At 39.7% G+C, this 26,345-nt stretch overlaps 1 protein-coding gene across 7 annotated transcripts in view; it reads right to left on the reverse strand.

Annotated features, from left to right (window-relative positions):
* The window catches only part of Pde9 (phosphodiesterase 9), a 135,134-nt gene that overhangs the window by 106,066 nt on the left and 2,723 nt on the right, over window positions 1-26,345 (reverse strand). Inside the window, exon 3 of one of the 7 annotated variants that reach the window (XM_069123616.1) lies at window positions 16,978-17,133. The exons of 5 other annotated variants lie outside the window; for them this stretch is intronic. The gene's annotated coding sequence lies outside the window, so the exon portion shown is untranslated. Of the gene's footprint in view, window positions 1-16,977; window positions 17,143-26,345 lie in introns of all 7 variants that reach the window. One more of the 7 variants, XM_069123615.1, reaches the window with a different exon arrangement.

Raw genomic sequence — 26,345 nt, forward strand, 5'->3', positions numbered from 1 at the left:
CATATAAAACGAAAATAGAAATGACGCAGAGTTATTTACGTCGACAAATAGTTACGTTTGGCTAAACATTTTATTCCGTGGAAAGAAAGAAAACCGTTAACGACGTCTCGTTAGCGGCAACAGCGATACGAATAATTAGTTCCGCGTAATATCATAACTCTCCCGTTTCAGCTCTTCTACGTAGCAACTGAAATTGCGTTTTCACAACATCGACGATAGTTTGATCCCACCCTCCTCGTTTCACAACGAAATACCCGTTTCCAGTTCGAAAACTACGGATTCGACTTCTCGATCGCCAGCAACAACACGCCGAACGTGGGAATCTTGCATCGCCACTCGCCATTTGCCAGTTAATCCTCGGCTAATTAATAATTAGTCGGTCGAGATTAATAGGGGAGCAGGGACGACGCCGATTCAACCGCATTTCATCCGTGAAACGTAAATCGATGATTTTTCGATGCAGTCTCCGTGACAGATTCGTTTAAAATTATGACGGTAACTCTCCGCCACATTTTGTATTTAAATATCACGCTCGCTGGACTCGACGATATTTACCATTTATCCCGTTGCCTCGCATCGTTCAAGCCGTGATTTTATGAATACTCTACCCTCATAAAGCGATTTCCAATCTGTGCACGAATAATGCTCGATCGGTCGCTGACTATTATCGTATTGTTCTACGACACGATTAATGCCATTCGCACGACGAACGAGTACCATTTGTTCGGATTATGGAATTATCGTAATGCAAACGCGAAACAACGAACGTCGAATTTAAGGCAACTACGTCATGGAAGCTGAGGAAACTTCAACGACGTTCGACAACTTCCGATTCGATACTTGACAAGATACGGAGACCGTAATCTGACGATCAGAAACAAACATAAGAAGAGGATGAGACGGTAAAAACTATCCAACGGTTGGAGGAAGTTCTCGCTATATCGAAGCAGTTCAGTTTCTTGCGAGGGCCGTCGAGCTGCGACGCTGGCCCGTAGAAGTAGAAACGGCGTAGCGGAAATTGAAAGGAACGGAAGAGAAACCATGGAAGAGAGACCGTTCCATGGAGAGGAAGAAATTTCAATTATCGTCCATTCGTTAGACGACAACGCCGGACTTCTCGTGGTTGTGCAGTCTGTCTGAAACGACCATCTTGAGAAAAACTGTGAACAGATAAAACTAACGAGTCCGAGGGACGATGCGTTTCGTTTCTTTCGTTGCACACATGTCCAAGTTTCTTCCCTTTGATCGTTCAAGTATTTTGGTAATCTCTGAGAAACGTATGCTCGCGATAAGTATCTTCAGACTCGTTTCGCGTTTTATCAATATCGTCGAAAATGTTTCGGATAACACGCGTGATACATTCGTAAAAAGTTTCTATAAATTTTAAAACACTTTTGCGACACCACGGTGAATGAATTTAACGTAAACGCAGGCCGTTGTTCAAGCAGCGGTACAGTCCAAAATATAAACGTAAATCGAAAATATATGATAAAATATAAACTCGGCTTGATACGAGGTAAAACGTTTCTCGTTGCAACGACTGTTTCTCATCGAACGAAAAAGTCAGTCAAGTTGCAAGAGTGAAAGGACGAAAAAAGCATCTGTTCGTTCGGTCACGTATCTTATCGCATGCGAGAGGAAACAAATCGTAATTATCGTCCTTTCAGTGGATACTCTTGTCTTCTTCTCGTCCTTTATTCAACGGCTCCAACGACTATTAAAGGAAGAGAAGACGGGTAGAAAAAAACTGTTCGGGAATGGATGAAGTGCGTTCAGAGAAGAGTGAGCTGAGAGATCGATAAAGACCGCACTGCTGACTGTGAAACGTGTCTCCTGACCTCGATCAATACCGCGGTAAACGTAACACGAATTTAAAAACATTTCCGTCAGAACGAAAAATCAAAGTGGTATCGTTTAAAATCGAACAACGCGTCGAATAAACTCTCGAAAATGTTTCTCTCTGCCGTATCGAAAATCAGAAACGCTACTGTTAGGGAAATTGAAATGTTTTCACGGAGAACGGAACACCTTCGTCTTATTCGATCTCACGTTACTCTGCCAAACGCATTTGTTCAGTGATCTTTTAATACAAGTTCGATCTTCGAACCAACGTATTTAACAAAATAGATTTATATGTTTTATATTAAACGTAGAAGAAAGATTCTATCCTTTTATTTTTCTATTCTATTTCGTTACGATAGAGCTCCATTTATCTGCAAAATCGTAGAACTGCAATTTATATAACGTTTCAGCGATTTTCCCCGCCATTTAAATGTACAGAATATAACACTAAAAGCACGTACAGTCCTTTTCCATACAAAGGCAAAACAGCACCTTCCTTCTCAAAGACGAGACACAGCTTTAGTTTCGTAGAACTTTGCTCGACTCATTTACTACGCTAACAGTTAGCGATCCACAGTTAGCTCGGTTTCCTATTCGGAAGAAAAATTTCAATCATAAGGCGTACACCTGCATGCGCATACGTAGAACGACGTGGTAATCCCCTCGCTTTGAATGGCAAAACTTCTCCACGAACTGAGATTATTGCTATTTTGACGCAAGAGATAATATCACGCAAGAAAGGACAACGCGAAACCGCAATTGGTTTCTGAAATTATTCCGCCGGCTAGCCACCACGTCAAAGGTATAATGGAACCTGTCTAGAAACGTCCAAACGCAATATATGTCCACGGTGTGTCGTGGTGGAGCGTCGGTTATGCGTAACGTGCGTCAGAGAGTGCGTATAATTGGCAGTGGAATATTATTATTGCACGAAGCGACACGGGACTAACGAAGAGAATCGGTCGTGAAGAGAAATAGAAAGAGGAAGAGATAGACGTGAAGTCGCCAGGGATGGTAGTTATACGTACGAAGGTCTAGGTACTCGTCGAACGAGATTTGTGTCGCCGAGCGAAAAGAATCCATGAAATATCATGCAAAACACGATAATAACGTGTAACAGAGAAATTTGCCGTGCAGTAATGAAAGATAATATTACGACTACGATACAAACGGCGAATGTTTCTTCTCTTTTTATTTATTTATTTTTTATTTTTTTTTTTCTAAACTATCAAAGATCGGATCGTTATTAAGGAGTTTATCTCGGAGTTAGAGTATAAAATTTAGAGTCTATTTGTAATTAGGTTAGCATAGAAAATATTGTAGAAAAATAAGGGGATAGCTTGCAAGTTATATTTGTAAAGATTTTTTATTGAAAAAATAGACTAGCAACGAAGATTGAATAGCTGAATAAATACGTAGTTCGCAAATCGTACTAATACGCGCTTTTTTTTTATTCGTTACTGCGTCTATCAATAAAGACTCGCTTCTATCGATGCTCGATATCGGTATAACTAACGCTACGGTATGATTTGCGATTCGTATAGATGTAAAAAAGAAAAAAATAATTAAAAAGAGGAGAAAGAAGAGAAAAGAAAACTGTTCCGATCAACTCAACGTATGAGACGTAATTCTCGAAAGGTAAATCTCCTAATTTGAATCGCGATCAATCGGTCATTCATAAACGCAATTGTAATCGTCGGGGATGACGATTGATAATAATTATCGAATATAAATTCAGACCAGTTTCCTAGAATGAATTCCCATTTGTGCAAAAAGTCGTACAATGTTCCGCCGGCTGTCAAAGTTCAAAGATCCGTCTGTTAACAATAACGCATTCTTCAACACACTTGTGTAGACAGAAAAAGCCATACAGGTGTAACAAGAATTGGTCGTCACATCCTGCTCGGCTGATGCATTTTTCATTTCGCAAACACCCAAACACACACTATTCGTAACCGTATGGAAATACACGAAGCGCTTTACGCAGCCGAAATCGAACAATAAAGATAAGATACAGAAAAGCGTGGAAATTAAAATATCGATATACAGACATTTCACGCGTTACGGCCTGATAATTCACGAATTCGTGTCGTCGATAGAAACACAGGTTTTACGCTGTACGAGAGTTTCGAGATGGAGAATACGGTTGCAGAGACGAAGTAATTGGGTCGTAACGGCACGATCCGTTAGCATTTTGTAGCAGTGTCATCGAGAGCGAAGAAAAGTCCCGCAGGGGTAGTAACGGCGTTGCGCGTTGCAATAGCGCGGCGCACCTGCAAACCAGGGGTGCATCTCTTGCCACGATGATCAATAACTTGAACCATTCTCGACCGTCGCTATCGACTTGTCGGATCTTAGGTTAGTTTCCTCCAGCGTCGACACGCACCCTATGAGAAACGTTACGCCACTCGAACCGTTTTCTTCGCGCTTTGAATATGCCAACAATCAGCGAAACGCCCAGGGAAACTACGCTACAACTTGGATCGTTAATATTGTACCGGCAAGTGCTTTGGCGTAATATACTTCATCGACCAAAGGAATTGTTCGGAAGTAAAGAAAACGAGTAACGAATAGGATAGAGTAGCGGCGGTTCTTTTCAGCACAAAATGTTTGTGTTCTTCGAACGAAACGAATATTATACATTTTCTTAAAAAATTATCCAAACGATCGATAACTGTCGATAGTCGAATATGAAATTGTATTTACGAAAAGTTACTTACTTTCAAATACCTAGGATGCAAACGTATCAATTTCTACACCTTTCACTGAAACTGTAACAACCAACGAAGCAACAAGAATCTGCCGATAGACAACCCGACAAGGGACAAGACACGAAATACCAAACCAAGTACGCGAGAACCATAGATTCCTCGCATAGTATCGGATCAAGTACAAAACGAGTAACGCTACACTTTGCGACCAACTAGAGCAAACGAGATCACGAATCGCGATACGATCTTTCCGGACGTGGCTGACACTCGACTCGTCGACCAATCCTCCGTCTACGCGTCCTTCTCCGAAAACAATTTCGTGCAAGTTGGTAACGCGCCATTTCCATGTACAGTTAAGTATATATAGTGTCTCTTCCAACGTGACTATTAAAACTCTACGATTCGCTCTGTAGGTATTCGTACTGGATGAAAATATCGACAGCTACGATCACTGATTAATTAATCCACGTAATTAATATCGAACCATCGATAATTATATATTACATATTATTACTACGTAGATTCGCATTATTTAAATCGTTCATCGGACATACTCGGAATCACAAAACAAACATATCAAAGCTAGTATATAACCAGAAAAAAGACCGATAATTTTCGATACAAAAAGTCAGAATAACCGATATGCTATCGATGTATCTGCATCTTCACCTGTCCGATACGTGTTATCGATATATCTGCGTCTCGTAATTCTGGTGGCCGATTACGTATCGCGGCCGCTATCCAGCTTCTTTTCTTTTATTTCGTGCAGGTACTTTTTGTAAACGGGAAAGGCGAGGACGTGAAAACAGGAAGGAAAGAGAAAAGAGAAAAAAAAGAAGGTCTCGACCAGCATGTGGCCACGGTGCTCGTAAATTCCAGGGCCGCCAGCGATGGGCGCGATTTTACGGACACAGGAGCGTCGGATAAACGTCGCTCCTAATGTGGGCCTAAACCGAATTATGCGAATTAGAGGCCGGTCGTGGACAGATAATGGTCCCCTCTTGGAAAGCGACCGGCCTCCGGTTCCCTTCACTCCGTTTCCCCACCCCCGCACGCCGACGCTTTTGCAAGGGAGATTAAATGTTATTAATGACCACGGCACGGTCGTGCACGTGCAACTACTCCTTCTGACCCCTTTCGAAATAACATCGTCGTGTAAAATTAATAGAATCGCGCGAAAAAAATCAAGCGTTTCGGATAAGAAGCGGCGAATTTACGAGAAGCCCCCGCCTTGCTACCTAAGGCGCGGGTAATGAATTGCGCTGGATTTTTTCAAGCGAGTCCTTTGGGTGCAATCGGTTTCGTCGCTTTTTAATTAAGACTGGCCGTATCCTAATCACGGTTGTATTTTATCGTACGTAATTTATGCAGAGCACTTGGGTAACACGTAGAATACTAGAAAAAGGTAGTACTAGAGTCCATAAATTTGCATTATATAGATTAATTAAATCGGTAACTCTCCAACTGAACCTTCGACAAGCTGTATACTATCCTTTCTGTATTATTTATTCTGCATGCCTATTATTTTTTTCTTTTTTCTCTTTTTGTTCTTTTTTATTTGAACAACGACAAGAGCTAGAGAAAGCGCAGTATCGTTGTAAATGAATTACTCGAATCTCTTTTGAATTTATAGAGCAATATGAATTTTTGTTATAGCTACATTTTTAAACCAACTTTTCTATGCTCTCGATGTATTCCACTTGAAGTGAAACTCCCAAGTGTCTAATTAGTTGAACGAGAAAAGAACATCTCGCTTTCACGACAAAATGACATAGATACATATTTACGCATTCGTATAAACCGTAAACGCTGTATATACGGGTTTATCGTCACCGAGAGTATTCTATGGAAGTTAATCTATGTACTGATCTATCTTCAAAAATTAATCATCGGATCATATAATACGCGGCTGCTTTATTTTCGAGGACAAGCAGTTTATATAATACAAATTCTCCGTGTTATCTATAAGTTTTCATTCATACAATAGGAATCGACGTTCCGATAAGTGGACTCAACCAACAAAAGTTTCGTTCAAATAAACGCAGTCGATACATACAGTATCCTACCGTACATACGTACGTGCACGAACATCGACAGTCCATTAATTACCTAAATTCGTACCGCAACAGCGGCAAACGATAGAAATCGTTCGATAAATAAAAGAAGCGAGGAAACCGGATGCCACGGTAAACGTTTGAAAATTCGTTATGGAAATGGTTGGCAACAATTCCTCCGTGACATGTATCGCGACTGGAGTCCTCGTGTTACACGACGCAACGAGTTTACCGAGTTTACTCCTGTACCAATATACGTGGAACTCGGACTGCTTCCCAGTTCCTGAGAGCAATTACTCCTGTCTACTATAATTACGCGACGTTGCACCGGCGTTACAAGGTAGTCGTACGTCGCTAGATAAGGTCAGGACACGACGATCCCTTTTCCCTCCTGTCCACGAACCTTTCCCGTTTGTCCTTTTGTAGCCTCCTCTCGTCGTTTTGTATCCCTACCGAGGCAGGGGCGAAATTAATCAGCAATAAATAAAGAACTTGTTACACGGATAATAATTTAACGCGGATTTAATTCGTTGCCTTGGCATTCGTCGACTTTGTTTGTTATCGTTCTACATCAACGCTAGCGCCACAACAAGTTTCCAGTTTAATGAAACGAAAAATGGAATGGAATGGAATGAAAAAAAAGTGAAAAGCGCGCTCCGACAATTTGTTTTCTATTGGTTACTTTGCCAACGTTATTTCCCTGACGCGTTTCTCTCGCGAAATATTCTTGCGAGATATCTGTACGTACTTTACTGAAACATTTTTCGTTCGACTACCGCAGGGGGAAAATTGCCGAGAAGGAAGTTGATTAAATTTAAACACGTTTGCGATATCGGTTTCCGCGAAGATTTCCTTCCTAAGCATCGGCTTCTAACCTCGGTGTTCGTTTCGACGACGCTATCGTGCAACGGTTGTTATCCCAGTCTCCAGTGTTTTCGTTACGCCGCGGTGGTGCAAGCACAACACGATTTTCCTAGCCTTCGCTGTTCTCGAGAAGAGAGAATTTGATACAAGAACCTATGTCACGATTCTCTCTGATATTCCTAATTTTCCTATAAAAATTTCTAATTCGTAGAAAGAAGAAGATTCCTTCGACTATTCTCGTCTTTTTTATTTCAATTTCGTAAATATCCAAACGGAGATCCTTTATCGCCACGAAACGCTCTTCAAGTACGTACAATCACGTAGAATTTTAGTTCCATACTTTAAAAGTTTCCAAGGATCGGTCGAAATATACCAATTTATATTTACGAATTTTCTTGGAACGAGAATATCAGCTGCGTTTTTAGCGATTCAAAACTGGCAAATTTGTAAATCGGCCACGTAAACTGTTGGCTACGGGTCGTTGAGAATTCGCGATGTATTCGGACGTTTCCGAAAGCAGACGCATGCACGAGGCAAAGAAGCATAACCGAACCATGTTTGGCCATAACCATAGACTAGCGATCTTGGCTTGTTCGACAAACGTCCAGCAAAGCCGGGACCAAAGCTTCCTTACAAACGCGATCATACATACAGTTACCACGAACTGATGTAAACACTTTACACGCAACATGATTCCTCTGTGGTCGGTCTGCAATATCCTATCGAGAGTATGATCATGACCGTACTAAATTGTCTTTGAAAGGATGCGGTGACAATATCGTAGAACCTGTTATCAAGGAATATTGGATCAGGTGTAGCCAGATGTTTCGCCTTCGACGCGATTTCGCTTTGACTGACTCCAAAGCGAGAACGCGTTAAAATGTTTGATACTTGATCGTTACGAACAGAGAGATTGAAATCTGCAATGGAAAATGGAAAACGGAGGAACAATTTCCATTTACTTTGTGTATTTACTATATCTATTATTGAAAGGGTATGGAGAAGATTGTTTATATTCTTACTACGATACAAACGTATATTTCAATAAGGAGTTTCAGAGAACAAAATCTTGTGAACACGCCTAGACTTACGTTAATCCACTATGCATCTTTAAGAAGGTAAAAGGATATCTGCTTTTCCTTTCCCGTACGATTATCGGCGCTTTAAACTTTGAACGAAAGCTAGCGCTGCGTGTTCGAGAGAATCGTTTCAAAGGTACGACGAGAAGCCGAAGAAAAGAACATACCGGTGAGAAAATAAAAAGCAAGAAGGAAAGATGAAGAAGTGAAGAACGGAAGAGAAGAAGAAGAAGAAGAAGAAGAAGAAGAAGAAGAAGAAGAAGAAGAAGAAGAAGAAGAAGAAGAAGAAGAGGAAGAGGAAGGCGAAGAAGGAGGCGAAGTGAAAGAAGAAGAAGAAGACGACGAGACGACGACGACGACGACGACGACGAAGAAGAAGACGACGACCGCGACGAACAAGAAAGAGAACAAGTCGTAGAGGAGAAGGACGAGGAGAAGGACACGGCGGAGGAGGTCGACGCGTGATGCTGGATGAGGACGAGAGCCGAGTGGAATGTAAGAATGTATCCGGCGCACCTGCTTGCAGGCTTCAGTTCTCAAACTAAGACGAGCTGGACCGTGCACGTGAAGAATCTTCCCACTGGCGTGTGGATGACGCTTACACGCTTTCATCCCGACGAAAGACGGCCACGACCAGACCAAGAAAAGAAAGAAAGAAAGATAAGGAGGGAAGATTCAAAGGAGAGATACAAGATCGAATACATGGTATATAAGGACCAGTGAAGAGAGTCGAAGCAGGATGACTGGAAGGAAAAAAGAAAATAGTAAATATGGTAAAAGAAGGGTGAAAAGGTGCAAAAGGTGGGGCAGGAGAGAGACAGCAGGAGGTCTCGAAATTACTAAATCGTTTCGCGTGAATTCGATGAACATTATCGATACTGCCCGACTAATTTATATTCCTTTCATAGATTTTGCAGAATAGTCGGCGAAGATCACGCCCGAAGATACTAAAAGTTTATTTGATCGAAGTCGATTTATAAAGATTCTTCAAAATCTATAGAACGACAACTCCAAGTCTTTTTTCCGAAATGAATAGCGACCAAATTATTCCGATCGATCGAGCACGTGTACGCGAGCGAGTAGATCGCGCGCGCGAGAGAAAGGGGCGTTTTATCTGGCTGAAAGCGAGGCTTATTGACCTACCGCTAGCCGACGGCCACATGAACATGTGGCTACGGCCTTAAAGGCGCGCTCTCGACCTTCTCGAGGCCGCCCGCGGTATCTAAAATCAAGGTTCGCTGAGAGGAACGAAAATCTCACGCGACAAGGGAAAAAGGAACAGAAAGATTTAGTATAAAAGCGTTCGACGATGCGTCGTATTATTCATATCGACGGATTACTCGATAGGTTGGATATGCGAAAGAAATGTGTTTTGAAGCCACTGGCGGAGTTAAGAACGTACCTCGGCTTCGATTGTTAAAGGCCATTCTTCGCAAAACATTCTTTCTTTTCGTCGAAGATGCTGCTAATTACTTGATTTGAAAGCAATGAGAAAAGAAGAAATAACGTTTGCTTACATCTCGCTCGTTTTTACGAAAACCAAATAGATTGGAAGGAGAAATAGAAAATTTGAAAAGTCGTAAATATTTCATTAAAGTATATTCGAGTTTGTATATTATCCCTAAGCTAATTTTGTGGTCTTCTTTTCTTGGTTCTTTAAGTCGTAAAGGACCGGACTATAATAACAAACGAGAAAAATAAGATCCTCCTCTTACAATAAAATTCTATCTTTAAAAACAGACAGAAATATATTATACCAAGGATAACCAAACTAGTATTTTACTGCATTTATATGTATAAAATCGTTATGATTTATACCACGTTAAGCTGTTTTAAAAAGCATTTTAAACGTTGCTCCGCTCTGTATTTCGTTGGAATACAAATAATCCGGTGGCTATAATTTTCTCTCAGGCAAATGCATACATTGAAAATAATACCGCCTAATGCCCCCTGACTTTATCGTTCGGGACCAAATACAAATTTCGGTATCTTAATATTTATAAGACTCGGAAATACTTCAACTTACTTTGAATTTTACTTTACTTTGAATTAATTCGACATTCCTAAAACATATTCGTGTAAGATGCTTAACCTTTAAAATACCTAAACATTTTATACGAGAAAAGAGAAAAGGCAAAGATCACGTTATTGAAAATTCGCAAAGTACAAGATCAAATAGACGACGTTGATCGCAATTCAACACAGCTGAAAGTCTATTAAAATTCGCATTCTCTCGTATGTAAATGATACATCATCGATACCCGACTGATCAATGACCGATCTCCACCATCCTATTATATCAGGTGCAATATCGATGTTACGACGTTATAATCAATTATTCGTCGACTGTGTTTGCACAAAGACCGACTGAGTGACAGCGTCTTAATAATCGCGGGATCGATACGGTGCGTAGGTCAAGCGCACTCAACGTAATGGCCAAAGATTAATTAATCGCTGTGTTGACGGTGGGTCCTTGATTTTGTTTTGTCTTTTTTTTCAACTAACCTGTTAAGACTTCACACTACGAGCACGATAGTAACAAAATCAACGAAATCTTACTACGAAAGAAAGAAAAGCGATCGAAACTTGTTAGAACATTTTTGTTATCCCGCGATAATTAGCAGCGAAATTTTGTTTTCGTCATACCCGAAGAAAACGATCGATATAATTTGAATCACGCTGCAGGTAGCATAGGAAGATCTATGATAAAACGAGATGCGACGCGCTGTAGCAACGAAATGTCGACATCCGACGGAAGATCGTTCTCATTCAACTAGTATCGTTTGTCCTACTAGAAGTGAACGAAGTACACACACACGTACCACATATGATGCAACAACGCTTTATCTTGTGGTAAACCGGGTTTTGACTTTCGAACGATACACTATCGCACGGCAGAATGACGTGCACTTGGTCGCGCAGTCGTTTTTTGATGAATCTTAGCTGAATGAAGCCTCGGCACTGAACGTTCCCGGTTTCATTGAAAACTCGATCGACCGAACGATACAAGGATTAATTAACAAATTATTTTCTTATCTAATCGCACAATTCATCGTTCAAAATTTATCCAACTGTCAGAAAAGTTATATAAATGAAAGAGAAGGAACGTGCGAGGGACGAACGCATCGTCGTATTAGGTTGAAACATGAAATATAGGATTTCGCTGTGATCAATTTTCCACGTCTCCCCTTTTCAATGAATGCAGACGAGATATCATCGTAGGCGATCATTCGTTTTAATGCTGAGAATTATCTCTATCGTATATGACTTTGATCTTTTTTTAATTTAATGTATAAACGAATCTTTTATTAGGATTTAACGAAGCATAAAAATCGTCAAAAATCTAACGTACAAATTATAGAATATAAATTTTATAAAATTTACAATATCTCCTGGAATGTAAACTTAAAATAACCCTACATCGATATACTGTATACGAATAAATTAATATTTATGTATAATTGGAGAAATCGAGCAGAAGAGTATCGATACGATTGTATCTACAATTGTGGCAATACATCGTGTCTTTATGCAAACCGATTTAGCATCGATAACAGATCGTAGATCAAAAGAAACATCTTAGGTATGGTAATTTGAAGTACATGTTTCATTAGAAGCAATTTTCTATTTACGTACTCTATACACTCCGTACAGATATTGAATTCATTTGTGCAGCTTATCTTGTTATTACATACAATAAAGTAACAAGAAGACCTACTTGACCTCGGGAAACAATTTCATCGCGCCACTCGGCGATGCTCGTGCACCTACTTTTCATCACGCTCATTTAACTTTTTTCCAGTACAACGATTTGCTCGAGTTACATTAATCTCGATGTTCGAGCGTTAAATGAAACACAGAGAACACACAGGTGAAGAAGTGACGTTAAAAATATACGAAAATGCAGGAAATAAACGATCGTAGGTATACGAGAAAAGTTCTACACAATCAACCTTTAAATATCTATTCCAAGATTTATACTTTAAATCTGCTATCCTGAAACTAAATCTCCTTTACACGACCATGATTAAACTGGACAGAATACGCTTATCAGGTGTGTATAATTATACTTGCGGATTGTAAATTTCTTTAAATAATCTCTTTGAATAAATTTCATAAATTTCAGGTAATTTCTACGTCTTGGATCATCGTCCTGCGTCATTAATAACACAAAATGTCACATTAACGTTACGCCAATATCGAGCCTGGAAAGTTATTAAAATAAGAAAGGGAACAGCGACCTTGCCCCGAGCGAGTCGAATTTTTTCATGATGCTGCATCTTTTAACAGCCGTTTAACCGGCCGGCGTGACCGATAAAAATGTGTTATAAATGCGTCTTCGAAGAGGCACACGTGCCCCGTGTATTTCGCGTAGGCGTCGGTGTCCATTTAATGTACGAGGCTCGATCTTACGAGCTGTCGTTCACTCCGATCATGATCACCGTTCCCTTTTCGTCTTCTTGTTGTATAGGTGTCTGTGTATCGTAAGCTGGAAACAAACCCCAGGGAGAGATACGAGTCGAAATGGAAGCTAAAAGAACTTTCATCCATGGTATTTAGTTTTATGTCCTGTAAGATCACGCAGTTTGTTGTACGGCTTATTAAAATGAATTTTCTTCCGGGTTTCTTTCATAAATAAATAAAAATGTTCCCCTTCGTGCAATATTATCGTACACGGTATTGCTAGATTTTTCAAAGGAAAGCCTGAGAATCGCGATATAATACGATTCAATACAATTCTCATAAATAAATAAACAAACGTATATATGTATCTCTTACAGTTAACATCGTTCGAATAATTGAGAAAAAGAACGCGTGGAAAATCTCTCATTGTGCTTTGCGATTGAAAGATTTGAAATTAAGCAGTTAAAATAGACGATACTGCTACGTTACAAGAGTTTCTTACCAGCCAAGGATTAATAAACATTTCAATTGGAATGGTTTCCATGAGTTAAAAGCGAGAAAGACGTTGCGAATTAGATCGAAATGCTCCCATATATCTGTCCTATAAAAATGATTCTTTATGCGAGCGTTAAAGTTCCCGAGCGCTCACGTGCATAATAATCAGACGCGACGGCACACTCGATAATAAACGCTACATGCAACTGCGTTTGCATTATGCTTAAACGACGTAATTTCGTGCTTGTACCTACTGTTTATAACGGTCCTCAGTTTTCCCTACTGCTCTTCCGCGGTCGATTCGTACGAAAGATATCCAGTCTTCCGTAATAGTTTACACCCGTATATAATTTGTAATTGATTCGAGCCTACGGCCACCAATTATCGATGTTACACAGATACAAATCTATCCGCTGTATTTTAATCCAAAATGCATCCGATATCGCCCCTTACGTCACTTCCAACACGCTTTAACGCTGAATATCTGACATTTTTTTACTTTCTTTAGCGACTAATTCTGATTAAATAACAGCAATACGATAACCATTGGCAGTTTCGATCGAAAAAATATAGCGATATGTGAAAATTTTTGGTCGGATAGATCTTTCGCTTTATATTCCAAGAACGATATCTAAAAGAATTGCAAATATCTGGTGGGAAATATTTTTCGTTTTATGAGGAAGTAATAGATGCACGACATTTTTCTATTATTTTTTCATTTTGTTCTATTACTGCGAGAAACTTTTGGGATAATCTAATTTATGAACACCGCAGATGTAAAATATAAAACGTAATAATAATTTCAAAATTCGATTAAACGCGTGTTTCGCGGTTTTCTTGAACGTTTAAAGAGATGTTCGAATTCTCCATATTCATAGCTGTATATTTGAAGAAAAATTCAAGCTGAAATTTAAATCTCCCAATCGAATTCGAAAAAGTGAAACCGTGAAGTTAGAATGGAAATCTTATTTTAAACATACTCGAGTGTAACCTTCAAAATTGATTACAAACCTACAAGAGTAATTTGAAGTAGCGAAAAACTAAACGACCAAGTATATCAACGCGAATCCCTTGGTCGACTAAAAACTTGCTCAAGGATTCTCAAGAACGTTAACAAGAACCTCGATTACGAACACAGCGCAAGGTCTCCACCTTCGGCGTAAATACGTGCCGCACAAGCGAAACATTGTTGTCCAGTTTCGAGCGCAAATGCCTCCGTAAAGTGCCGGGAGCAACGATTTTAGTTCCGGATCGGACGATTATCACCGAGGCACGATCGACGATCGACTTTCGTCACACGATCGGCGAAACGACCCGTTGCGGAGTCTGAACGCGAACAACGCGTGTCTGGCGAAGGCATTAGCCCCAAGGCACGTCGATTAAGCGCCGCGGTTCGCGTGGGCAAAGCCATCGGGAGACAATAAAACCGGCGCCTCCGCCAGACGCTTCTGGAATCCAGCCAGATCTCCTTGCGCTCGCTCGAACCTGCGCGTAACGGTTGCCGACACGTCCAAGTAGCGCCGAATGTTTTTTCGCCAAACCGAACGTAACAAAATTAGCAATTTCAAACGTCCACTGCCACGCAAAATTGAACGTTTAATATCGAAAGCCGCGATAGAATGTGTATTGGAATAAACGCGAAGCCAGATAATAATTTGATTAATTAAAGTTGTACGCTATTTATCTATACGGTGAAATGAAGAGGAGGAAGGACAGACGCATCTCGTGCGAAGATTTTGTAACAAATGTTAAGATTGTGGATAAGGAATCTGCGAAGAATCGAAGAATATCAAGAATATTCTTGGAGCATCGGTCGTGACGCGAACGAGCGAATTTCTACGTTGTGTCTGGTCAAATTCTCTTAGCGATGTATCGTGCGAGACAAGACGGAACCTCTAAGCATCGTTTGCAAGAGATCTGACAATCGAGATTTGGCAAATTTCTCCTGTTAGTAGATTAGACAAAGATACGCCAGCTTCGAGTATACATGGTGTATTTATTTATCTATTTATTAGCATAAGGGTTAAAGAGGAAAGTGAACGATCAACTTTTCTAATTAAGTCTATACTAAATTTGCTAATTTCGTTATTAATCTGCATGCTACGAGCATGTCAGTAGGAATTTCCTTTACCTTGAGAAATTATACACACCATGTTAATCTCGTTTTCAATACTTTCGTATAAACATTCCCAACTTTCGCGAAGTACTTTTACTAAACGATCTTCTTGTTCTATTTAATCTCTCGTGGTATCTTGGCTGGAGAACAATTGAATATAAAGTCTAAGGTTACAGAGATAATCGAGAAATCATGAATTGCAGAAATAATCGACTGCACGCTCGTTAGTAACTCCATTCTGTGGTTTCGTTTCAGACATTTTATAAAGTCCGTGAAAAATGAGACTCGACCCTATAACACTGATTTTTCTATCTCTACCTGTCCTTTAATCTGTACGTAGCTCAAAAAAAAAAGTTCCAGCACGTTTTAATCGTTTTCTAAAATTTCTAGCTTCCCGTCCACAAATCTCTGCCCGTCAAAGAGTAATTGCCATGTTTCAAAAAACACGTTTAATATTTATAGCACTTATTGCAATAAGCGCAATAAGCGAGTACGATAAGAAGAAAATAAAAAGGGTTTTTCCACTCGAGGCTTCTCTCATCCTCGAGACAATTTCCCTCTTTTTACGTCGCGAGCAATTACGCAGCCTATCCGTTATAAGAAAATCTTTTCCCATAGGGATACCATCCGATCTCTCCCCTTCAGCATGGCTCTTCAGTGGCTTCCGTTAATGAACGTAGACAGCCTTAACGCCCTTCATTTATTCTTCAACTGATTGGATCTCGTAACCTGATTACTTGCAACACGAGTACTTCCAACACCCTGGATATTAACGATATTCTCCAAATAACATCATACCGGTACTAAACAACCATTCATCCTATAATTACATGAAATCGCAATTGCAACAACATTCAAACGCAACTCTTTCAAACGTTTCACACTTTCTTTTTGTTAATTAGAATTTAAATTAAACAGTATGGAAACAAAGTCGAGGGATAACGAAAGGGTTGAATAGTTCAAGGACGAACAGCTGAGAGGAAAAATGTATAGATCGTGCGCGACACGAGTCGTTTCGAATCCGAGATGCAACGGCGAGTGCTCATTATCGTTGGCGCGCGGCTGCCATTTGCGGCGATTAGCATTTTCATGTAGCTACCTACCCGAGCGACGAGAAAACGCGGCAGTGATTCATCGAACGAGTTCTGAGACCGGCAGACAAGCGCCAGAAGATTTTAATGCTTGTCCCGATCGAAACCATCCGAGCAATGTTATCCTACATGGTAGTTCTTTTTTTTTCCACCATCACCCATAAATCCGTAAATCTATAGGCTCGTATGAATCCAGGCACGTGCTAATATTTCTAGCGATCGATATTATTAAGGAAAACGTGTCGCTCCTCGGTACACCGATAGTCGAGTGACACTTTTATCCGATCGAGAAAGTTCATTAAAACGTATACATATACACACCTTGAAAACTACGTTGACTGCTGCCTAGTTTTCTTGTTTTTCCAATCGGTCGTATCCAGTTCAGCACCCGGTTCTTCCATGAGACATACCAAGGTGAACACAGAGATCGAGGAAAGAATTATTATCGAAGAAGATTCTGAATTCTGTTCGATACGACTGTTGGAACTGCAGATTAATTTAATATTGATGATGTTCATGGTGTCGATATACATTATTGATATACTTATGGTAATGATGCTCGATACGCGATGATACACGATTAATCATGCCGGCTACGCTTTTTTTTTTCTTTTTTTCTTTTTTTCTCAATGGTAAGATCATTAACGACCGCACGACCAATGGCCCTCGTTTGTTCGTGCTTGTACTTTCAAGCAAATACATTTATTCCAGCTGAGACTCATGTTACTTTAAAACGACATGTTCCTTTGCTTTTTAGTTATCAGTTGTAATTTACTCGATCTCGTATGAACGAGTTTTCGCATAAAAAGACGAACTAAAGGCAGAAAAAAGATTTACATACGTGTAAATGCAGTGAAATTCCATTTATCTAAATCCATTGAAAGACAAACAGTTTGTATAACTGCGACTCAAGCGTATATATAATGCAAGTTCCTTTCAATTATTTATTCCCCATTCAAATATCAAAGCCTATGTTGAGATAAATTTATATAATTCTCACGAGTTATTTACCTTTTAGTATACTAAGGTGAACACATTCTTCGAAAGAATTCTTAAGAGGATCCATTGCTAGAAGATAATCAGATATATATTTGTATATTCTATTATTATTACTATGGATGTACTATGTTCAAACGGTAAAACTTATTCCAATAAACGGAGTTCTACTGTACAGCGAAACTCATTAACTCTCAAATGGTATCTCCGTATCATGGGCCATCCACAACAGCTTCATCTTGGATTTAATTTTAGAGCACTTCGATATTTTACGCGGTAAACATCATCTATAACGTTTATCGCGTACGACGTAAAATAGAAACGGAAACAGAATACCTGAAAATCATGTAACCTAACTTGAATTTAATCGAAACTATCATTTATGATCAAGCAGTGCTACATAGTTGAGCGTTAAAATACAACACGTAGCTTCGATAAAATTCACGTAGCGTTCTTCGTAGCGCATACAAACTCGTTCGACGATGAAATCGAAATTAGATGCATTGTTCATGAGAAAAAATCGCTCGAACGATCAGTTCATTAAGATCTAATCCGTAATAGCGAAAGAGTCATGAATGACAAATGATACGTCGGTGCAGAACGACAACCTCGTCTCATTTTGTACTATATCAGTCTGTTTAACCATCAACGGCAATTACGGATCCAGCATTATTATTACCGAAGTCCACCTGCACGAACGAGGTTAACGACACTTATACAGGTTGCGTCTTTGCTATTTGTTTTTACGTATATTCTAAAAAAAAAAAAAAAACAGAATGAAAAATATATGAAAGAAAAATAGACGAATAGTGGATTTAACAGAATAGTTACAAAGGGAAAAATATCAGACGAATATTTCGTGCGTTACATTTTCAGTCAAACAAATTATATCATTCTTGCTACTGATATAAAAAGAAGGGACGAGAAATGAAAATTTCTGTGCTTCCTCGAATTATACTGTTAACGAATTTATCATAGAACTACAAAGGATAAAACGGAGGTGATATGAAAACGCTATAGCATCTACTATGCAGTTTCACGGGTTACTTCTGACGCAAAAATTCCATTTGGCTTCGCATTGATCCAAGAAAGTAAATCCCACGAGATTCAAGCTCTTACGCGAAATGGAAAGATCGAACGAATCCGGAATCCAAAATATATCTAATAGAAATTAGCGGAGCTAAGTAACAAACTCCGAAGTTCTGAAAACTGTTTCGTTGCCGCTTATATATCTTCGCTATATTGACCAAAACGCGTGTAAGGAAAAATTCACGATATAAAAGATATACGCGAGAAAAGCTTCGTTCTACGGTACGAAAATTCCAAGTAAACGAAGAGAAAATACAGATAAAACAAACTGCCTAAACGATGTTTATGCAAAAGAAGCGTTTAAACAAATTTCCAATTTCTGCGAAATTGTCTCGAGAATTGTTTCCACGCGAGTATTCGTATTCGTTCTGCCCCTTAAACTTCTCACGATATTACAGTGGAAGCTTGATTAGTTTCAACTAATCATAGTACACGGAATTGTGCTACACGCTATTCGCATAATCGAATGTCTTTTCATTTTGATACGAGAAGAAACCATTTATTCCGAGCTATTTTACAAATACGTTTTAATATTAATTCATTAACGGCGAAAATTCCATCGATGCAACATTTCATTTTGAATCTTTTCGCGTAACTCTTATTCGTCGTTACTTATTTATTACAGGAACACAAATTTTCCGTTAATTAACGCGCTCCGATAATCAATTATTTTGCGAATCAGTGTTACGATAATCGAGGTTTTGTTGCGTTAATACGCGTTTCTCTAAATATTTTGATATAATTTAAAACATTGTTTGGCCCTGGAAACAATTGGTAATAACGAGAGGCTCCAAAATATTTGTACAAAGATCACGAGACTAAATTTATTTGAAGTTCCAATATATCTAGAATATTCCAAATTTCTCTGCTTGAAGCACAGCCGAAAACAGCTGTTAAATTCGTCGTTTCGACGGAAACGTTCGAACGCGAGAAACGGGGTGTCTGTCAAAACGCTTCATATCGCTGGATGTTGCGTAATTGCGGAAAGACAAACGACCCATAAAGGTTAAAACTAAGCGCTCGCGAATCAGATCGCGCGAACTAGTTAGCAATAAATTTTCGAAACCATAAACAGAAAAGGCTTTTCGCCGTATGTTAGAGCCGAAAACAGAATCGTTTCTAGTTGCAATTTGAGCTACGTGTACAATGAACAATCTAGAAACTCTTCGAACTTTGACTGTGAAAACAATTGAAACAAATCGTTCCTCGAAAAACATATCGTTCCTGCATGGAAATTCACAGTTAACTTAGTTATATTCCGTTCAATTTATTCGGTTTAATGTTTGGTAGTAGCGATAATGATAAAATCTAGCGAAAATTTAAATTGCACAAAATACGCATCATTTCAATATTTCTGAATTTCAACGAACAGCCGAAAATCTAATTATCAGGATAACGAAAGTTAATTGTACAGTGTACGTATCTGATCGTACGAGAGTTACGATGCATCGATCCACGTGCCACGATCGCTACGTTTCTCGTTCACCGTCGTCGTTCTTGCGATTTCTACTTTTTTCTTAATTTATCTTTCTCTTCTTTCCTTTATTTTTCCCCGAACGATCGAAGATTCGTCGAAAGCAATCAACCGAAACGGCAAGAACATTTCGCTCGGAATCGTCGGCTTTACGACGAAAATCCCTATCCCTCCATATACGTGCACGTTCGTCGAACAATCAACGTTCCAGCGCATCGATAGAAAAACAGATAGCCCATCGAGAGAGAAACGCAGCTCCCGGTTACGTAAAGTTACCACTGCCATGAGGCTGGCGATTCACGCCAGCAAAGAAAATGCGTAATAACGGTACGAAGAACGCAGCGTCCTCGCCGGCCTCTCTCCACCCATTTCATTTCGGTTGCGAAGAGTATGTATAATAAAATACGTCGATGGATATACGTCGTCGTTGGATTTTATCGAATCCGCGTCGCATCTCGGCCCGGTAAACGGAGGGAAAACACGATTACCGCTCGTCGTCGATCTCTCCCGTTCCCTCGTGTACCGCGCCACGTCGTTTCCCGCCACGTCGGCGCAATTTTCCGATTTCCAGCCGGTTTTCCTCATCTCACGGCTTGGCTTTCGCGCGGTATCACGCGCGAACATCTCGCAGACGCACGCGTGCCATCGATAGCGGCGAGTCGAGGCGTTGCACTTTCAATAATTCAACGTTCGTATGAATGACACGCCAGGCGAACGAAGCCGAAGCGGCAACTCTATGGAAGAAACGATTTCCTCGAAATTCTCGATCGCCTGATAATTTCGAGGTCGCGCGCGAAATAAACGTCACGAGGATCGTCTATAAGTCACTACGGACAAATAAGATCTCTGACGTTCCTCGGCTTTCTCGCTAACGCGAGAACGACGAGAGTGACGAGAGTAGGCTCTCTTCTACCGCTTCTCTCTTTATCTTTCACGCGTTCTGACGATTCTCCCTCTTCGTTCGTTCTTGTCCTCTCTCTCTCTCCACCCCCCCCCGCCGCCCATTCTTTCACCTCGCCTATCCCACTTGACTTCTCTTTCTCTCTTTCCGCGTCTCTCTTCCACGTTCTCTTAATCGTACCTTCTCTGTCGGGCTTCTGGCTGGCGTATCTACGGGTCGTTGATATCGCGTCGCCTCGTGTTTTCTCGGATAACGTGTACAGCCGCCGTCTGCCGCGATCGCGGCACAGCACGCTGCGACGCGGCGCGGCGGCTACGTGCTCGTCGATAATAATTATTGACAGATGGGACTGACTAATGCGGCCGCCGCTGCGCCACGACATTTGTCTAGCGTGAGTAAACTTTTAGCTACGCAATCTCGCTTCTGGCAGCGGCGAGACCTTCCTCCGCAGGAGAACATCCAAGCCGACACACGCGCCGCGCTGCTGGCTGTCCCATGAATTCCGATCCCAGTTTCACGATTCATCCGCTGTCTTCGCGACGTTGACATTTCGCGAGATTCCCAGCATCGCGTACAGATACTTCCAACTTAGTACAGCATGCTTCAAAACATCGTACCGTGACATTTTAGCGAATCTATCGAGCAGATCGGATTTCACGTGACAAACGTTTAACGACTCGCGACGGAGCGAATTTTGTTCGATAACGGGATTTCGGAAAAGTTAACGTAGAGTATTTAAATACCCCGCGTGTTCTACGGTCTTTCGCGTAATCGTAAAAGCCTTCGGTATGATACAACACCAGAAATCCTGCAGATTTTGCTCCGGAAGAATCCCAAGTGCCGAGTAACAAACAAACGTCTTTAATCTCGCGTCCATCTAATTTCTTTTACGACTCCGAATGACCAGATTTCGACAGCGTCGTTCGCGTTAATTAGAACCTTCTTCTTAACTCCGACACGCAAAGTACACCGGCGAACCGTTTAACGTCATTTATGAATCATCTTGTATATACAACATCGACGAACTCTCGGAAAAGACAGTTTGTTTTCGCCAGTGAGTCAAGCGTACCGGGCTGCGCGTAGGCTATTTCCACAAAAACTTGGAGAATATCAAAATGAAACGAACCGCGCGCGCGATTTTCGACAAGAAAGACACGGCTTCGCGCGTGTACACGCAACCGGTGTCCCCGGTTCGAACATTTTTCTTCTTTTTTTCTCGCAACCGCATGCACAAGGTGTATCGCCAGAGGTAAAGTATACCTGGTTAATTGCATAATTTCCTGTAAGAAGTATTTTTGTAGCGTGCCGCGGTTCTGGATCGCGGTATCCGTCGTCTGCGACACCAGCCTCTCGCGGAGTAAATAAAAGATTACCGGGAGAGGACTTTAACACCTACCTCGCATCGGCTGACGATGTGATGCAATCCGCGCGCTGCTCCAGGCATTCTCGAACCGTTCTCCTCTCGCGGATCGAATTCCTCGGCGTGTTACGCGCGCCGCGACAAATCGACGGTTAGCCGCGAAATTTTACCGAAATGATAGAAACTGAGGTGAACAAATTTTATCAGAAGCGTACGACGTACGATTAGAATTAAACGAACGAGATGAACTATAACGATTAAACTCTTAACTACAGGTGGTATTCGGATTACATGGTAGTTTCTTTTTTTTGTTTTTGTTTTTTAAGAACGTGAGAAAGTAGAAGAAATATCGTAATAAGCCCGTAACGGCGCTAAATAATCGTTCGTTAGTATTGAAATCGATGGGAAGTAGAAGCTACTACAACTGAAAATTAGAAAGTGTCGATTTCCACATACGTTATGTTATTTTTATACGTTTCTATTTATACGCTTTCGTTCGAACCTACGAATCTGTTAGAACCAAGATTGACCAATTTCTTAAAAACAAATAATTTAGCTTCGCAAATTCGCAAGAGAATGACATAAATAATCGTACGCCACTAGATAAATTTGAAACATAACGTAACACCATCAATTTCCCCTACTTTCAAATTCATAGAATTGATCAGCGTAGTTTCCACGCAGCTCGTATAATTCGCCCCAGTTTCATAAAACACCCCTGCTTCGAGCCTATACAATAAACTGTAACGTATACACTTAATTCGAACCACGGTCTCCTCTTTTAAAATTCAATTACGCGTCTACAACACCGTGACACGTTACGCGTTAATAATCCATGACGGTCGATGGAACGCGAATCTTCGTGTCTATTTAATTCTCGCCAGCAAGAACGAACAAAGCTGCGGCAGGCTACGAGATAGATAAGAGCGCCTTCGTGAATTTGTTTTTCCAGCGCGATAAAAAGCTCCGCGCCGACAGATCCGAGATTCGCGGAAACGCGGACTGACTTTCGATTCGACGAACTTCGTCGCACGGGCCGTTGCACAGGCGAATTTCGTCGCTCAGCGAACCAGCAGCACGACGGCGAGGTACGTGATTTCGTGCTCATCCGAACGAATAACGCGTCGTTCGATTCGGATAAAACACTTGTTGCGACCCGTGGAAATCTTCGCGACGACACGATGTTACCATCCGCGATTTACAACGAAATTACGATCTATGATTAGCAACGAAGTTAAGATCTATCGTTCGTCGTTTGTTCGTACGTTCCTTGATTTATTTAATCCCAAAGCAAAAATTTATGTCCTAATCTCATTTGTGTCTTAACGAGTAAAAAAATCTTTGATGTTTCGAGAGAATCTTAGCATACACCTAAGACGACAAATCTGTATCAACAATGACTTTTTCGTACTTTCGTCAAATTTACGAAGTTTATTGATAATTAGAAAATACCATTGGATTTAAAATAACGCGAAGGTTCCGAAAATCTTTACGATAGCTCTTTTGTCAGTTGATATGGTCAGTGAAATTTTGTAAATTTTCTAAGTTGGCCAAAAGTGATATATTCTCCTGCAAGTGGTTTTACACTTGTTGTAATAGTAACATTTTTAGCAATAAAATAAATTTGTTATATAATAAAATATAATAAAATAAATATGTTACAAGTAAATTTTAACAAATTACGAGGCTGGTGTACTTTCGAATAATATACGAACGATGTAAAGAGATGTGGAGCACGTCGACTATGCGCGGTATGGAGCATGTTCCATGTGATGTCGATGATGATGACGATAATAGTGATATAGAATATTTGTTATCTGATATATACGTGCATTGTTACGTAGTGCATGGCTATAAAAATGTTAATGATGAGAAAAAGCAGATATATATTCGCCTGTAGGGACACGAAGAATATGTTGTATTTGCGAGTCGAACATACGGAAGATATAGAAGATAAAAATAAAGTGTACAAAATGGTACATATCTGTTCAAATTAAATATAGATGAATTTTTTATAACGGAAATACAGTTTCTCCGATTTTTCCTTATAAATTACTTGGATTACTTCGTAGTAAATATCACTTTTTCGCAAAACCGATATTCACGTTTCTTTTCGTGTTATACGAATTATTATTATGAATTACTAGCATGTATTAATTTGTTCATATTTCAATATTCGTTTCTTTAAATAAATCTTTAAAGTCGTTTTCATGTTACGCGTGATTATCTTTCTACGGAAATTAAATTAAGAGTTGGCTGCCATTTGAATGAAATCCTGGCTAAATTATTATCTGTGTTTTGGGGCGCTGCTTAAATATATTATTAGACGCAAAATTTAATACATTATTATTCATTAACTATATATGAATATTATAATTAATACGAATAATACGAGCAATACGAGAGAAAAATGTATATGTATAATATATACTGTAATGCATCTATTAATAATTTGATTTGACACGAAATAACATGTCCGAATACCTTCTGTTAATTTGATCACCTAAAAAATATATAAAAACCGTGGTACAATAGAAAATCTGTTACATGTCATTTTTCAAACGACGTCTAATTGATATGTCTCCTAATGGAACTGTGTACACAAATCTTTTAATAGGATAGACAAACCAAAAATGAATATAACGACCTCAGGTGCCTTTTTCCCTCATTATCGAGGAGCAGCAATTTAAATTTTCCACATGGACACCTTTCTCGTAAGATTTAACGCCATTAGATATCCTTTTCTCGAAAAAATGTTGGAATTGAAACGCTGAAGGTAAAATGTTTACTGTAAAGTATCGGCTTCGATTATTCCATATTCCGTGAAATTTGTCTTCGCAATCCAACGAACGTTTACGATCAGATTAATATTTAGGTTAGAATAAACAGGGGAAATAATAAATTTCATATTTCGGGCAATAAATATGAAATAAACATTGCAAAAGTATATAAAAATAATAATCACAGAATCATTTTATCCTTCAAGGAAAATAAAGATGTGCTGTTTTACAGAATCCTTAATGAACCTAACAGACATAACTCGAAAGACGTTGCATTTGAATAAGCAATCCATTAAAAAAAAATCTCGAGAATATAACGAAATTATTCGTAATGCTATATAATCCACTAACAAAACCGTTACAGTAAAACGACTCGAAGCAAACAACTTTGATTTAAGAGAACGAAATTCCTTATTCATCCCGCGAACAGATTTATTGGAATATTACCAAGCACATAAATTTTAAATAAGAAAAGCAAATCCGAGATGATTCTTCCTTCCTCTTGTATGCTAATTCCTACTAATAATTCTCGTCTCCGTATCAATGCCGTACGAATCGAATGTTCGCAATCGTTTGCATCTTCAATTAACGACACATTCATTTTTCACCGAATGCCGACCGATAAATAACTAGGTTAATTTTACATATACAAGCGATTCACGACAGTGATAACTGTTATCGCTCGAAACAACTTGTCTGTAAAATCAGTTCGAATCTCAATGATAAAACACCTCGTGAACACCAGTTACAAAGCACCTAATATCTCTTCGTTTGTTATCACTTTGAAATTCTTCTTGAACAAAAATTACGTCAACGCCTCGAAGCAACCAACCTAACGCTTGTTCGATATTATTAACATGTGTCCAACTCTGATTACACGACAGACGCTAGTAGTGTCAGTGCTTGGAAATAACGAGATTCGATCGATGAGTGTCTTCGATCGCATCTGTTTGCAAATTTGTTTGTACGCGAAGAAAAGAGAAACTTCCACCTATTTCGTTCATCCAACACGGCTACCTTTTAATGGCTGTTGTCTACGTTAGAATTCCATTAGTTTCAACTCGTCTCCAGACAAATAATTCGTATAAT

This window comes from Bombus flavifrons, chromosome 11 (genome assembly GCF_040668555.2).
Source record: "Bombus flavifrons isolate JBK064 chromosome 11, iyBomFlav1_principal, whole genome shotgun sequence".
NCBI lineage: Eukaryota > Metazoa > Arthropoda > Insecta > Hymenoptera > Apidae > Bombus > Bombus flavifrons.